At 46.6% G+C, this 16658-nt stretch overlaps 1 protein-coding gene across 1 annotated transcript in view; it reads left to right on the forward strand.

Annotated features, from left to right (window-relative positions):
* The window catches only part of LOC144145184 (uncharacterized), an 88463-nt gene that overhangs the window by 6513 nt on the left and 65292 nt on the right, over positions 1-16658 (forward strand). Inside the window, exon 2 of the mRNA XM_077676705.1 lies at positions 10561-10733. The gene's annotated coding sequence lies outside the window, so the exon portion shown is untranslated. The remainder of the gene's footprint in view (positions 1-10560; positions 10734-16658) is intronic.

The raw sequence follows: 16658 nt of genomic DNA on the forward strand, positions 1-16658 counted from the left end.
GTTTTAGTCGTTCGACTGTTGTAGACGTAGCTTGTCTACCCTGCTCTGCGGCTGTGCGCGACTGACGATGTTGCAAACGCGAATCAAAGATAACGCGTGTAGCAACATTTCAGCAGCAAAAGTGTGTTCGAAGATGCCGTTTTGCTGCGTCTTCTGCAGTGTGGTTTACAAATGACCTCGTCAAAGTTAGCGGTGAGGCCGCAGAAGCGGCAATCTGGCAACACTGATAAAAACCAAAGCGGCCGCCGTTGCTCCTTTGTGTGCCCCTATGGTGTGCCCCAGTTACGGTCAGCACTGATACTCTGTATTTTATCTAGTGACACAAACTATAGCCGTTTTCGCTTCCGAGTGCGGCGCGCGCTCCTTCCGTACGCACACAAGGCCTGCCTCCTCGCGCAAGACGGTGCATCTTTCTGCGAGGCGGCGAGTTTTTTGATGGGGGCCGCGCGCTCGACCAGCAGCTGAATGCTCGCGACGGGAAACACCTGGCGAAGGACGTGCCGAAGGCTCGGGGGGCTGCGAACAAACGCGCGGTGTCGGGTTTGCAAACAGGCCACTGAGCTTCGGCGCCGTTTCTACGCGGAGGGGGGAACGTCGCCGCTGCGCCCAAAGTGTTTGCCGATGTTGGTCCCCGAAAAGCGAACCGGAAGCGATCGTTAAAATGGAACTGTGCTCGCCGGGCTATTTCGAAAAGGGCGTTTCATTCATGGTTCGGCCGAAATGGGGTAAGAAAGGAGCTACTGTCAAAAGCAGCCGAGCGGTTCAACGCCTCCTCGAACCTTTTGAAGGCGGCGACATTTGAGTAAGCACATCAAGGCCCACTTGAATAGACAGAAAGAGATATTTATTCTATTGGAAGGTTGACCCCTGTCCCATAAAGGCTAGTTAGAATATGTGAAATATTATGTAAGGAATGACATATCAATGCATTTAACGAAGTAATTAATAGTCCCGAAGACGGCGCCAAGTTTAGTGCTAGGTAAGATTTAGTGTATCATGTGTTCAAAAATAAATTAAAAAAAAAAGCATGCACCAATGTCATGCAAATTCATCCTACGTTAACTGGTTGACTCGAATGCCACAATCTCTGGTCGGGGTGCATTTTATAATTCAGCGTGGTTCTTCCAGAATTGTGCAATAGGACTGCGCAGTACCTCTATAGAACTAGAATTATCCAGACAATTAGCCGGGATCAAATCACATCAAAGTTTATTTCAACGTTGCTTACTTAATACGGTGGTCTCTCTGGCAAAAAAGCTGTAACAGCAGGTTGAAGGTGCTTGAAAGCCGTAATTAATGTTCGATCAAACAGCAACAGATGACGGCGCATTGAACTTATCATAAAGGGATTGCAGTACAACAGTCGAAGAATAAAAAAAAAAAACTGCATTCCGGTACGAAGAACAGATTCTGTGTTTCGCTTTCGTACAAGATAGCTGCCTGCGGCTTGAGCCGGCAACAAGCAGACTGTGCGACGTAACAAGACAAGAGTGCGTGATGAGGCAGCGGCAACAAAACACAAACCGTTAAAAAGACGATCTTCGCGGCAACGAACAAGGATACGTCTCCCACGCTCAAGAAAAAAACGCACAAAGAAAAATGTTGGTTAATTTTTTAGTTTAATCCATTCTGCGGCACACTAAAGGTAGCTCAACTGTTTTTTTTTTTTTTTTCTAGGCCTATCGTGGTGAATTCCATCGTTTACTTGTATATCTCATTTTAACGCTGCGAACACAATAGCGCGCACCTACTGCCCGCTAAAACGAAGTTTGGCGGGCAGTTGGTGCGCGCGGACCAAAAGAAAAAAAAATGAAACGCCTCGAAAACTCTAACCCCATGGCTTCCCTGCGCCTCTACTGAAACTCTGCCCTCTCTGGCGAAGTCTTCAATAATGAATACATCGCCAACGCGCGCTATACACCCCTAAAACTTTCGGACAACGGTACGCCCCTCTATCGACACCAAAATGCTCTCATTACTTCAATACCACCAAACTCGGTCTCCACCACCGCATATGGATCTGCCCCGAATTTACATGTTCTCGCGCGTTCAAACCGTCTACAAATGACCGCTAAGTTCACATCAGCCCTCAGACTGTCGATGAGCCTGCCCTCACTCACGTTGAATAGCAGTTTTGCACGAGTAGTCGAGAGCGGCGAGTCCGCTCCCCACGCCAGCATATAGCTCCGATAACTATAGTCCATTTGAACATCCATCGGCTCAAGTGGAATTCGGCGAAAACATGTTACGTGAGTGCGACGTGAATGGGTCACCATGTTTGTTGGTTCATACCACTACAGAGCCCCCCTTCCATCCCACCACCTCGTTCTCAAAATGGACCTAGGGCCATCCTTTACAACAAAAGTGATACCGTCCTGCTACCCCAGTTTTATTTTCTTTCAAGATTATTTTCTGCTTCCGTCTTTCTTCTAGCGCCATTGTTCTGCCCTCATGCCCTAAAATTGCCGCCTGTATATCTCCTCCAGGAACGAGCATGCGTTCAAGACCGTGTATAAGTGGGAGAAAGTTGTGATTCTTACTTCCCTCGCTCAACAATGCCCCCCTCCCTCCCTCCCGCCCTCCCCCTTTCTCTCTCTCTCTGCTTCTTGTAGAATAAACCCTTAAACTGCCTTAAAAGAATAAAACCGAAGACTCTGGGAACAATACCGGCAGGAATGCTTTTGCACGGACAACATTTTTTGTTTGTTTCAGTGAAGTCCTCGAAAGCAAAACTTCTTTTCATTCCCCCTGCCCTTTTAAATAAGCCTCCTAGTGGTTTTAAGCGCAATTGAAACAAATGTTCACTGAGAGAAATACAGTTGGATGCTCTCGAATGCAACTCCGAATTCAGCGGACAAGAATAGAGGAATGCCAGAGCTTAAAAAGAACGTCGCTCCCATCATCCGACAACAGCGCCGTTTTCTCCCCGCAGCGGCATTGTTACTCTATGCGCTCCAGCTATCAGGGCTACCGCGACAACCAGGTCGATGCTCGCACCAGAGCGCGGTCAATGTAATGTCGGGTGCAATAACCAGACCGACCCCGGTTTGGCCAGCGAATTACAGTGCGTGCGACGATCGACTGGCTCCCGTCATTCTTCCCCGCGCCTCTGTCACGATCAACGCGAGCACCCCGATTCTTCTGCGGCGATAGCGGAACTTTGCATTGTTGTAGAGACAGCGCAGGGGAGAGCTGTCGAGCGACCCGTCATTCGCGATTGCGAGCGCCTCGAGAGAGAACCGCTTCGCCTCATTTATCGTGAATTGTGGCTGCGGCGCTGGGCACGGACGACGTGCGGGCCGATCGAACTGTCATTGAATGACAATGCCGCGAATACACGCCTCATATACCATCCACTAACAGGGGTTGGGAGTGTTCAAATGGGGCGATAAATGTGCCTGGCGTATGTTTAGGGGTGTGCGAACGGAACACACCCAGTGGGCACGGTGTGTCCGAATTTCATAGCGTTCTGTATACTTTTAACTTATACGTGCACGGATAATATTTGAGACCGCTAAACTACGCGACAATTTTCCTAAATATTGACACTTTTGTATGTTATTACCTCTCTATATAACGGTTGTGCACCCAAGTTTTCTTCGGCAATTATATACTTATGTCGTTCCCCGTTGTTCGTTCCAACCAGCCGCCGCGCAGAACATGCTCTTCATAAAAGTTTATTTATAAAATTTGCCGCATGTTTCGTGCTTACATCGAACAAGCAGATAGGGTGAGTGGTACGCACTTCAAAAAAGCTAGATCAGCAGATGCAGCAGGGGGTTGATACGTGAACAAGTCGTAGTTTTTGTCCTTTTACAAATTTCTTGAGAAGCAATCGCCGTCGACGAATCTGGACCCCCGATGGTGTGTTTTGGCGTGATGCAGTCATTTATTTTCCGCCCGTGTGTCGGTCCCAGATGAAGTTTCTAGTCATCGCTAATGCATATAAAGCGCCCGCATCTGCATCAGTTTGTGAAATTCACCGCTTGGTCCTGCTCCCTGTTCGGAAATGTTGAAAACGGGTGGCACTAACACATACACATACACATACATACGTAGTATGTATGTAGTATGTGTGTACATGCATGCATACATACACATACATGCACACACATACACATATACATGAATACATACATATGTACGTACATGCATACACATACATACATACACACATACATATATACATGCATGCATACATGCGTACATACATGTATACATATATACACATATACACGCATACATACATACGCACATACATACACACATACATACTACATACATACATGCATGCATACACACACATATACATGCATACATACGTACATACATGCATACACACATACATACATATATACACACATACATGCATACATAAATACCAACTTTTCCTCTTTTTTTCCTCTCTCTTTTTTGCCCATTTCCCCTTTCCCACGTGCAGGATAGCAAACTAGGCTCTAGCCAGGTTAACTTTCCTGCCTTTCTTCTACATTCTTCCTTCCTTCCTTACACACATACATATAGACATGCATGCATACATGCGTACATACATGCATACATACATACATACGCACATACATACACACATACATACGTACATACATACATGCATGCATACATACATACATGCATGCATACGTACATACATGCATACATACGTACATACATGCATACATACATACATACATACATACATACATACATACATACATACATACATACATACATACATACATACATACATACATACATACATACATACATACATACATACATACATACACACAAACATACGCACGTACATACATACGCACATGCACGCATACATACATGCATACATACACGCAAGCATGCATGCATGCATGCATACATGCATGCATACATCGGCCCTCCAATTTCTCCTGAATTTACAAGACAACGTGTGAAGCGGGTTTCGCCAGTTGAATGGCAGTGTTCCTGCTTATTGCCACAATGCTACCCAACTTTGTCAAAATAACACCGGCGGTGCGTGACGCCGTGGCTTCGTCACCTGCTTCCCCCAAAGCCGCGGCGAGCGCCGCGAGCTTCGCGTGGGCGTTGTCCTTCGCGCGCGTAAAACCCCAGGGAGGTGCTCGCCGGCACGTGACCGGCTCGCCTGCCTCGAGAGTCGGGCACTGGAGCCAAGTGGGGGGTCATTGACCTCGAGCTGCCGCTGGCTCGATTCACGATGAAGGCATGGTCAACGTTACTTGCACGGAAGCCAATCTCAAAAGCGTTCCGCTTCGGAGACGATCGCAGCTTATATCAAAAACACCATACGGCAATTGCTCTGCGTGCGGTCGTGGGAAAAATAAATACGAGGACAGACTTTTTTTTTTTTGAGGGGGGATAGATTACTGTCAGCAAAGTCCCTTGCATGCATGCAAGGGACTTTTTGCAAATGAAGCGCGGAGCCTAGTGAAAGCTTAAACCACAGGGAAATTGCAGACCCTTTAGGGCCATTTTAAAGGCCGCAATCTCACCCACCTCCTTGCAGTGAGAGAATACAGTACTGGTAGACAATGAAGCGAACATTGTCATGTTAATTTCATCAACTTTCGTCATCATCAACTCATACCCCCTTATCTCTGCCCTGTGGTAAAATAAACGCTATAAAAATGCGGGGATAAGCTATAATTAGTATCGGTGATAAATTACAAGAGCTGTATATGCCCGCTCTGACTGATAAGAACGTAAGCTATCGCTGGCAGGTACACTTAGAGCTGAAGCTTGACTTCGGTGCCTGTGTTAGTGCCCATTGGACAGGCTTCCAAGCTGAACAAGGACAATAAATTAGTAAAAAATTGCCGTAACTCTCGTTTTATTGCGAAGGAATCCCGTGGTGCATTACCGTTTCTTTCGCAAAATTCAACCAGCGTTCGTCTTGGAAGTATTGGGTGATTTTAATATGGCCTCTGCGAATGTCGGTGAAGCAGTGATGTTGATTGAACGGTCTTAGTCTTGATTAAGTGGTTTTATTGTTTGTTTATGCCTGATTCACATTAGCAACGCCTCATCAAAAAAATAATCCTACCGCTAACAGGAACGAAAGCCACACCTTTGGGGAGGCGATTTAGTGTGGACGATTTGTGTGATGCCACGGTTTCTCACACACACACGATTTATCATGCACACACACGCACGAACACACGCACAAACACAGGGATACACATGCGCGCGCACACACACAGGTACGCACACGCACGCACGCACGCGCACAGAGAGAGACAGAGAGCGAGTTAAGAGAGTTCTATAAACGTCGTATGTACGCACCTACGTGCCGCACCACAGCCACGCACTCCCGCTCCCGACGCAAACACATCGGTTACCTTGAGGCCAGCCGCCCCGCTCAGCGTGGCCAGGTGCGCGGCGCGAGTGCGCCGTGTCGATGGCGAGACCGAACAACGTGGGCTACTCGTCGACTGTATTTATAAGCCACTTGCAATGAAATTTGAATAGGGTTGTTCGTTTTCGGACAAAACCCGATTTCACTCCATTTTTACACCCCGAAAATGTTTCAGGAGATTCAGGTTAAACCTGACTTCTCCCCGAATAGACCTTTTCTAAGTATCGATCTGCACAATCGTGCGCTGGTGGTCCGCCGTTCTCAACCAGTATACTGGCTGCAAGCAAGCCCCACAAACACAGCTGTCAAACTCATTGAGTATCTCTATACCGCTCACTACCTCAGGCCGGCAAATACTGCACAGAGATTGTTGTGCTACAGCTAACGGAAGCTGTGATGTCGAGAGAACTTTCTCCCGGTCGAGATACGGTTAACGATTGGACAGGTCTCGAATGAAGACCGACATGTTGCGAATGTAAACAAAGATGTGTAAAATATCGATGACCAGTTGTTCGAGAATAAAATGTTTCATTGCTTAGAAGTTATCAATGACCTGCTCCCCGTAAAAAAAAAACATTCGTTTATCCGTGCAGAGAAGTGTGCACAGGACGGGAACTGTAGAAGACGAAGCCGTCACAGAGGCGTTGAGAGCGGAAGATAACGAAGGAGCGAAGAACCACGTGTTCCATTCTTCAAGAACAGTTGCGGCAGGAAGAAGATGAAATGAGTGCGGGGGGGGGGGGGGGTACAAAAAGTGTCCAAATATAATAGAAACAAGGGCATTTCCATGCGTTTTTGGACACAAAGAAATTCTCGTTTCATTCTCTTTTGGTAGGAAGCGATGACCGCTGATTATTCCCGGCGATGATGAGACATTTGCCGCTTCAAAGAACCCGGATGTTTGGCCCGAGGGCTTCATTTTTCGTTAATTCTTGGAAAAACTTGATAAGTGTCCTGTTTGTGAAACCAAGAACGACGGTTGGGGTCTAAAACTAAATAAGCATAAATATGCTTATTACCAAAATGTCAGACAGAGGCTTACACAAGACGGCTTATTGCTTTTTTCTGGTGCTGTGGCTTTTTCTTTCTTGATATGACAAGCCACCCGCCGCGGTGACTCAGCGGATAAGGCGCTGTACTGCTGAGCACGAGGTCGCGGGTTCGATTCTTGGCATGCGGCGGCCGCTTTTCTGACGGATGCAAAAGCGAGAACGCCCGTGCGCTCGAGATGTCGGCGCACGTTAAAGATCCTCAGGAGGTAAAAATTAATCATGAGCCCTCCATTACGGCGCGCCTCATTGTCTGTGTAGCGTCGGCGCGTTAAACCCTACAATCAATCATATAAACTGCCAAACAGAGACGCGGATTTGCCAGGATCCAGGCGCACACCGCCACGCGACCCCTCTGGTTTCTTATGTAGAAGTAAGGTAGTAAGAATCTCTCAAAGGCGTCTTACAGAGTTCATCATGAATTATTTGCGGGCAACTTAAGATTCACTGACTCATGTTGGGCGCTTTATAAAATGTTGTACAGTTACTTATCACTGCGGCGGCCGCTTTTCTGATGGAGGCGAAAAGCAAAAACGCCCGTGTGTACGAGATTTCGGCGCACGTTAAAGATCCCCAGGTGGTCAAAATTAATCCGGAGCCCTCCACTACGGCGCGCCTCATCGCCTGCGTTGCGTCGGCGCGTTAAACCCCCACAATCAATCAATCAATACTTATCACTGCGCCAAAATTACGCGCGTGTTTATAATTCGTTTTCCTTACCTTTCGTTTCTACCACAGGAGTGTCACTGGGGTCAGTCACTATTAGTTGTTGTTTCTTCACTGATGTTGAAAACTGCATGAAGTTCGGGAAGGTGCTTTTATTGTCGGATAGCGTGCAGTTGTTTCCTAAATTGAATCATTAGAGCAGCACAACAATCTTTAGAAGGTAATTTTACCACCTTGCAGAGGTGTGTAGAAAACTAGTTCAGCTCGTCTAAAACGAAGATAACTACACTTTCAAGGCAAATTTGTATTTTCGTTGACGTTATCCAGGAGTTAGTTCTGCGCATTAGTTGCCACATTTGCCTCTAACCACACGCTACGTCACTTCGCAACAGTGGTTCTAACTTAGCTACTGAAATAATTTCGCGTTTCACTCGTTAAATTCCTTGATGCTGTGATTAGCCAGATTTTTCTTGGTATTATCTCGTCTATAATTTGGTTCCGTTGGCAGGAATCAGCTCCCAAATACTTGCAGTCTGCTGTTACTCCAACCCACTAAAAAAAATTTGGTTCGAATTATCTACGACAGGCATTTTGCACGAAAAGTGTATTGTGGCTACAACTCTATTATATGTAATAAGCTTTGGCAGCATAAATGGTGCCAAATATATTCCTTGATTTATGGGAAAGTGTTAATTTACAGGCCCCTTAGCGATTTCCAAACCACTGAGCCCTATTTGTCTCTAATATGTTGCTTTGCATATTGCCTTCATACCGTTTACAAGTTTCGGGCAATATGTACGTTTTTGGAGATTGATTTTTTTACGCGTCCTTGTGCTTCTTATCGTGAAGCGAATAAGTTATGCTTCTGAATGCTTCATTTTCGTCAGACAAGCATGTTTAACCTTTTTAATAATATGTGCTAATGGTTACTATACGTACTTCAGTGAATTGTAATCACATGCCCCATGTATTGATTGATAAAGACATTTTATTGTTTCTAAAATTGGGTCAATGCAAAGCCCTGGCGATTTTGCACGCACAATAAACGCCATCGAATTAACACCGTTCCTCGTGCTCCCCATTAATGCGATTGGCGTGGTGACCCCCCCCCCCCCTTCCGCGCTGCTTGAGAGAAGCGGCAGATACAATTCATGACGTAACTTTGCTATGAATGTGCGGGAGGGGCGAGTCATAAAGATGTTGATTTGGAGATGCCCTGACGTACGCACACACGTGCTTAGTAGTGCAAATATTCGCTGAGAAGGGTGCGTGTGCGCGCGTGTGTGCGTACGTGTGCGCGTGCGTGAGTGCGTGTGCGCGTGTGTGCGTGTGCATGTGTGTGTATGTGCTTGTGTGCGTGCGTGCGTACGTGCGTACGTGCGCGCGTTCCCGTGTGCGTGTGTGCGTGTGAAAAACGTTTATTAAAACAAAACCACGACCCTACGGTTCCCCGTTAGAGGGGACGGAGCGGTTCAGTCTTCCAGCCCATCTGACCGGGCGAAGGAAAGCAAGAATTTTATTCTGGTGCAAAAGGTATCCCTCTGAAACAACTAAACATCAGCACCCACAGACGGGATGGAATAGTCTGGTATTTGTCGAAGCTGCGCACTGGATAGGCGCTCGGTTAGGGCTGAAAATACCCCCAGCAAGCAATTTTTCTCAACCAAGTTCCGCCAGAGCTATGACAGCAGTTGGGACCACCTGCTTGTGGGGTTGCACATGCTGCGGCGAACGACTGTGCCGGTACAAGATAAACACGCATTGTAGACCACGGCAATTAGGCTCCCGTGGATTCTCGTTCAAACAACAAACAGCCACATGTGCGGAAGCTATATTCGAAGCCGACATCACCGAAAACTCAGCGGAAAGTGGACTTCGTTTCACAAACAAAACGAAATCAGCGACGACTGCGTAAAGGAACGTCCCGAACACAACCCCTCCAGCACGTGTCCTCACAGCTCAGCTCAGAGAAAGACATCGGGGCTTTACAATATATCTTTTACGCAGTACTTGGGTTAGGAAAGGTTGGTGACAGAAGTTATTCGCGTGGCAGCTGTTGTGCAGCGGCGTGGTGTGGCACACATTCCAGTCGCATTGTTGCAGCAGTTGCGACGGAAAATAATCCAATCTTAACCGACTGCAGGCTGATTAGCACCGGTGTATTCCGTGCGTGATGTACGGGTCTTATCTTATAGCTATCTTTATTTCAATATACCAAAAGTATGTTATTACGTGCACTCACATTCGTATCTTTTTTTTTTCGGGTATCTAAACATTTTGTTCACCTTGCGATTTTGTGCATTTCTGTTAATAGAAGTGTTGCTGCCCATTTATTTCCTTAATGGGCCCTTGGGGTGCCAAAGTATATAAATAAAATAAATTAATAGTGTAATTCACTCATGATCGGACTTTCTAGGAGGCGACTGCTTCGTGTGTCAGCGCTTGTCTAACAGTCTGAACGCTCTTTTACTCGAACTACAGTGTCCCTGGAGATCCGGCAGAGTCTGCGCCGACTGCCACTACCACGCAGGAGTCCATCCGAAGCTACCGACATCTCTTTGGACGGAAAAGCCTACGTGGACCATTGCTCCGCTTGTTGGCTACTCTGTTTTACCCACAACCCACACAACGTCCATCATTGCCGATATCCGCAGGTATGTGCGCCCAAAGCGACTTTTATTGGATATGTGCGGCGCTTTCAGAGCACCGAGCAGATACTGACACTGTTAGTAGCAACAATGAGGCTGGTATCAACCGATACGGCCGCTTGAATTTTAACCATCAGTGGTTAAAGGGGCCTTAAACACAAAATACAGCTCTATTTAGAATGAAACAACTAGTATTTCATAGCTCACTCCGCTCCAGTACAGCCAGAAAAGACGTTTTTTAACCGAGAAAACGCAAGGAATGTTCAAAAACTTTCGTATTTCTTTCTGCGGATAAGTATTATGAGCGTGATTACGCTGCTGCGCACGTGGTCCCGGGTTCGATTCCCGGCCGACGCGCCTCATCGCCTGCGTTGCGGCGGCTCGTTAAGCCCTGCAATCAATCAATCAATCAATCAATCAATCAATCAATCAATCAATCAATCAATCAATCAATCAATCAATCAATCAATCAATCAATCAATCAATCAATCAATCAATCAATCAATCAATCTTATGAGCTGGAGTGACGCAGTAGAGGCCAGCCCTAAAAATGCTTATCAGTTTGTTAACTGCCCGTTAGTACCCAAGTGGTGCGATCAATCGTGTCTAGACGCCCCGGTGAAATCGCCGAGTCACGTTTCGCGGTGGCCACTTCCGTCAGAGACCGCCAATCGCGCAAACAAGATTCCGTGACGTCATGCGACGTCACTGGAAAGTGCCTGGGGAGTCGCCACTGCTTCATATGTTTTCCTTAGTATCTCGGTTACTTGTTTGAAGTTTGTAATAAAATTGGCGCCATTGATATCGAAACAAAGCAGTCTTTTTAACGAAACAAACCGGTATTTCGTCTTCATGAGCAATTGGTGTGCCAACTCCATGCTAGCATTCAAATGGTGCCTTCAAACGGAACCACAGGTCCCAACTGCAATCATAAAACCGGGTTTGTGGGCGGTTGCTTTTGTCGGCTGCCACCAATCGCACAACGCAGTGCCTGCGACGTCACAAGGACAGTGCGACGGAGTGGGTGATACGGATGAGTTTCCACCATTTTATCTGTTTTCTTTGTGATCTATGTTAATTGCTCGAAGTTTGTGTTAAACCTGGCACTACTGTTTTTTTATCTGGCAATATATTTCATATAGAGACTTGTATGTTATCTTTATGGTTACAGAAAACCTCGATTGTACTGCGGACCCACCGCAGTGGCTCAGACCTCCTATTGTAGAAATGTTGGAAATTTCAACAATGTACTCTCGAATTTATGCATGAATACGAAAAGGTATTGTTCATGTCCATTTTTAGACATGTTACGCTGGCTTAAGTAAAGCCAGCGCTTTTATTTTATGTGCCGTTGTTTTGGGATGATGTGTGAAACTGGCCATAAAGAAAAAAAAAAGCGGAGGCTCAAAGTTAGAGCGTTGCGCTGATGAGTACAGGCACGCCGGTTAGATCCTGGTGACGGCGGCCTTTGCATTTTTAACAGATGCCTCCCCCCCCCCCCCCCCCTCCGAAGAAAAATTAGCAGTGGCTTAGCTCGGCTATGCCAGGATATACGTAGCGTGTGCTAAGGTTCAGCTGGTTATTCTTAGGTTTTCTGGTTGTTTAGGATTAGCTGATTATCATGCTTACTGCTGCTAAAGCGATTTCCCATCCAATCCAATCGAATCTAATCCAGCCCAATCCAATTAAATCCAGTCCAGTCCAATTCAATTCAATTCAATTCAGTCCAATCCAATCCAATCCAATCCAATCCAATCCAATCCAATCCAATCCAGTCCAGTCCAGTCCAGTCCAGTCCAGTCGCGGCAGCATGCGCGGCGGCAATGGCTCCGGCACGCCAGCTGTGCTCCGTAAGACGTTACGTTACTGCTCCTCGCGCATGCGCAGCACGGCTCTCCAGAAGCCACGCGAAACTGCTCAACATCGGCCAGTGTAGCTCACGCTACAAAACGCCCCTGTGTCGAGATTTCCGCGCACGTTGAGATGACCACGTGGTCGTTATTTATCCGCAGCCCTCCACTATATTGTGCGCCTAGCTTAGGCGCATAAAGGGAACAAACCCAAAAAGGTATCGTACGTCTCCTCGATGACCACGGATGAATAATTTTATGACTCGATAATGTCTACGAGAATACTTGCTTGCGGTAGAAATGAACTCTTCGATGTCCCATTACCACTAGGATGACCATAATAATCAATCAGCTTCGTGAGTGAGTAAGTGAGTGAATAAACTTTATTTAGACGAGTAAAAGAAAAACCATTCATGCCAAATCATTGTTGCGAAGTCAAGTTATGGCGTCCGTAAGGTCTATATGTGAGTCTGTATGGCTTTAAACCTACGAGTTGTACAAAGCAAAACTCATTAAAGGTCCGCGACGTCGACTGACTTACACTCGTCTCACGACGCATTGCGATGCAAAGGAGTGGACGCTGTGCATAGCCGCAATTGAACATATCCCCCCACCCTTTCCCCGTAGGGTCAAGCTGCTGGTATAAACTGTAACGCTACGCCGACGAAACCGTGCATCCTGGCGTGGAAGGCCGGCTAGACCAACACAATGCGCTTAATGCGCGTCCAGGAACTCGGGCGGCTGGCGGCGCTGCCAACATTGACGTACGGCGACAAGGTGACCGTAACTCAACGCGTGAGAACCGATTCACATTGCAGGCGTCGGCGTCGGCGTCGGCGCGCGTGCAACCATGTTATGATATGAGTAACCACAGCGGAGAGGAGAACACCGAAAAGAAAGATGGCACGTCAAGCCCTTGCTTCCGGCTAAAAAATTAACAAGATGAATTAACAAAAATACCGAACATCAAAGCCAACAACGCAAATGAAGGGGCCATGACGACAAACCACAACTTTGTTGAGTTTGAAAGAACTAGCCTTTGGTAACTCACTCAGCTTCATTTCAGCCATGAAAGAACTTTATTTAATAAAAAAAAATGCAAGAAACATGGAAAGAACTGTGGTTGATTCCTCTCTCATAGGAATCGGTAAAACACGAAAGTGAAAGGTGCAGCGAAATCTGCACCTGATGATTTGCGGGTCGGCGGCTGTCTTGTGGGTGTGCTTGGCGAGCGACGTCCTGCTGGCGGGTCGCTTCGGCAAAGGTGTACTGGCGTCATTTCTGTGACGGATATGACGTCAGCGAAATCTTGGTGCACCCCGGCATAAAACACTTTCGTGTTAAAATGTAAAACCCGAAAACGAACAAACTTAAGTAACACGTAGTCTTTAGCACATAAGGTTGCTTCTCCGCAAGAATACCCTGTGTGCAGGGGTGACCCTTTACAGGCAGCTTGCTTCGTTGTACTGGCGTCATTTTCGTGACGGATATGACGTCAGTGAAATCTTCGTGAATCCCGGAATAGAACACTTTAGTGTTAAAAAACTTTCAAATTTAGCGGCTACAGTGAAATGTTATGGGCATGTGTGACCTAATGTGGGCCAGCACTAAAACATAATTATAAATGTGTTAACTGCACGGTAGCATTCAAGCACGTTAGCATTCAAACGCAACCAGAGGCTCGCCTGCAGTCGCCCATTAAGGCTTCTCGGCGGTTGCTTAGGCCGGCGGCAGCATAGAGTTTCATACTAATACATACTAGAGGGAAATCTGGCGCCACTGCCTAGGGGAGGCGCGCTTCAGCGAGCGTTCATCATGTCCGGCAGGGACGTTCTACTTGTCCTTGGCATGACTCAACAACAGGCTGAAAACTTGGCTTTGGCTGCCAAAAAGCAACAATGTTACTACAGAATATTAATCGAATTTGTTTTGTTATTATAAAATAAAGCTCCAGAAAGATTTCTTTTTCAGGGATTATTTCGCAGCTTCATGCAAGATGAACAAGAAAAAAATGTTACCCTTTTTTGTTCATTTCGGCTTCGAGACAAAAAAGAAGCCATGTGGTTAGCCATGTCAAGTAAGCGAGGAACGTCGCTAGCTGCAATGGCGCCGCCCACGGCTGCCCGCGACTGCAGCGCCAGATTTCCCTCTCGTATATATTAGTATGAAACTCTATGGGCGGCAGCCAATAGTACAAACAAGATTCTGTGACGTCATAGAAAAACCGCTGGAAAGTGGCTGCGGAGTCACCACTGCTTCATATGTTTTCTTTAATATCTCAGGTATTTGACTGAAGTTTGCGGTACAAATGGCATCATTATTATCTGGAGAAAACAGTATTTTTAAGGAGGCAAACTTGTATTTTGTCTTCACGGCCCCTTTAAAGATACCGATGCTTACGTCATACTTTTTTAGCAACGAAGCTGCTTAGCAAATCGTAATTTTTCGTGTCTGCAGTTAAAAATACCGAGAAATTTGCGAGCGCGCGCACGTCGATGTGTTCCTCACGGTTACCTCCTAGCGTTTCCGGCGCATCATTGCCAAGCCAAGCATATTCACTCAGGTAGATCGAACAAGATTGGAAAAAAAAAAAAAAACTCCAGCGTTCGCCGTAATCGGGGCAACAGTTGCCCGGAACGAAAAAGACACGTCATAGCATACACCCCTCCAAGGTGATGTCCAATGATTAAAAATAAAAAAAAAGCTCACACTTATACCCGTGCCACACGTACACGAAAAATGACATTAAGTGCTCAATGCCTGAAGTTTTAATGCCATTAGTTCGATGCTGCACGTAAAAATGTAATGTCATTCGCTCTAATGTCATTTTTGGTTTAAGGAGCTCCGCACAACTCATTCGCCCTCACGAACGCCTTAAATATGCCTATTCTCGAACGTGATGAGCACCAAAGGAAACCAATGAAACTCTCAGCACCAGTGTGGACACGGAAACGTAGCTACTTCAAAATAAGATGATTTTAGGGGCGAAGCACCTTAGGACCCCGCTTTGTCCGTAGCTTGTCCCTTGGCGTCCGTGTACACAGTGTTACGCATGCGCGAGGAGTATTGGATTGGATTGGATTGGATTAAATTGAATTGTATCGGATTGGATTGGATGGGAATCGTATAATATTGTACACACGCGTTGTTACTCATTTACATGCGGGAGTGGGCAATGCCGCGGGTGATTTACGGTAAGAACGATCCCCAGTGCTTCGCCCACTCGTCATGATTCACTTCGTGGAGGTGCGTGATGTTTTTTTTTTGTGCCCTCTTCGTGGCGAAGTTCTGAAGAAGACGAAGTTCACTAAAACAGCCGCAAAAGGTAGAACTTCATGTAACTTGTTTTGAATATGAAGGATTTGGCTAGCGCTGGCAGGTGACGGAACTGCTGAAGCCACTTTTTGAAACGGCTCACACCATTGTTTAGACAGCACTCTTTTTCTTTCACACACACACACACACACACACACACACACACACACACACACACACACACACACACACACACACACACACACACACACACACACACACACACACACGCACACGCACACGCACACACACACACACACACACACACACACACGCACACGCACACGCACACGCACGCACGCACGCACGCACACGCACACGCACACGCACACGCACACGCACACGCACACACACACACGCACACACACACACGCACACGCACACGCACGCACGCACGCACGCACACGCACACGCACACAAACACAAACACACACACACACACACACGCACGTACGCACACGCAAAACATTTTTAACCCTTCCAAAAAGTTTTTCTCCGCTTTAAATACTACTAAACTATGAGTGCATTTCTCAGTTTTGGTGATTATCACCATCATGCGTAACACTTTTAATGCCTTTACGTTTTGGCGTGTAGAACGGAACACCGAAATAGTAATTCGGTTTCTTAAGGCCTTAAGCACTTAATGTCATTTTTCGTGCACGTGTGGCACGGGTATTACAGCAACAATCATAGAGTAAAGGTCGTTGCGGCAGCGAAGAAGAAGTAAATCGGCTGCTATCGTGGATGGTCGTGAAGGTTGCGCACA

The sequence above is a fragment of the Haemaphysalis longicornis genome, unplaced genomic scaffold (genome assembly GCF_048455015.1).
Source record: "Haemaphysalis longicornis isolate Haplotype H1 unplaced genomic scaffold, Haemaphysalis longicornis Haplotype H1 scaffold_7, whole genome shotgun sequence".
NCBI classification, from domain to species: Eukaryota; Metazoa; Arthropoda; class Arachnida; order Ixodida; family Ixodidae; genus Haemaphysalis; species Haemaphysalis longicornis.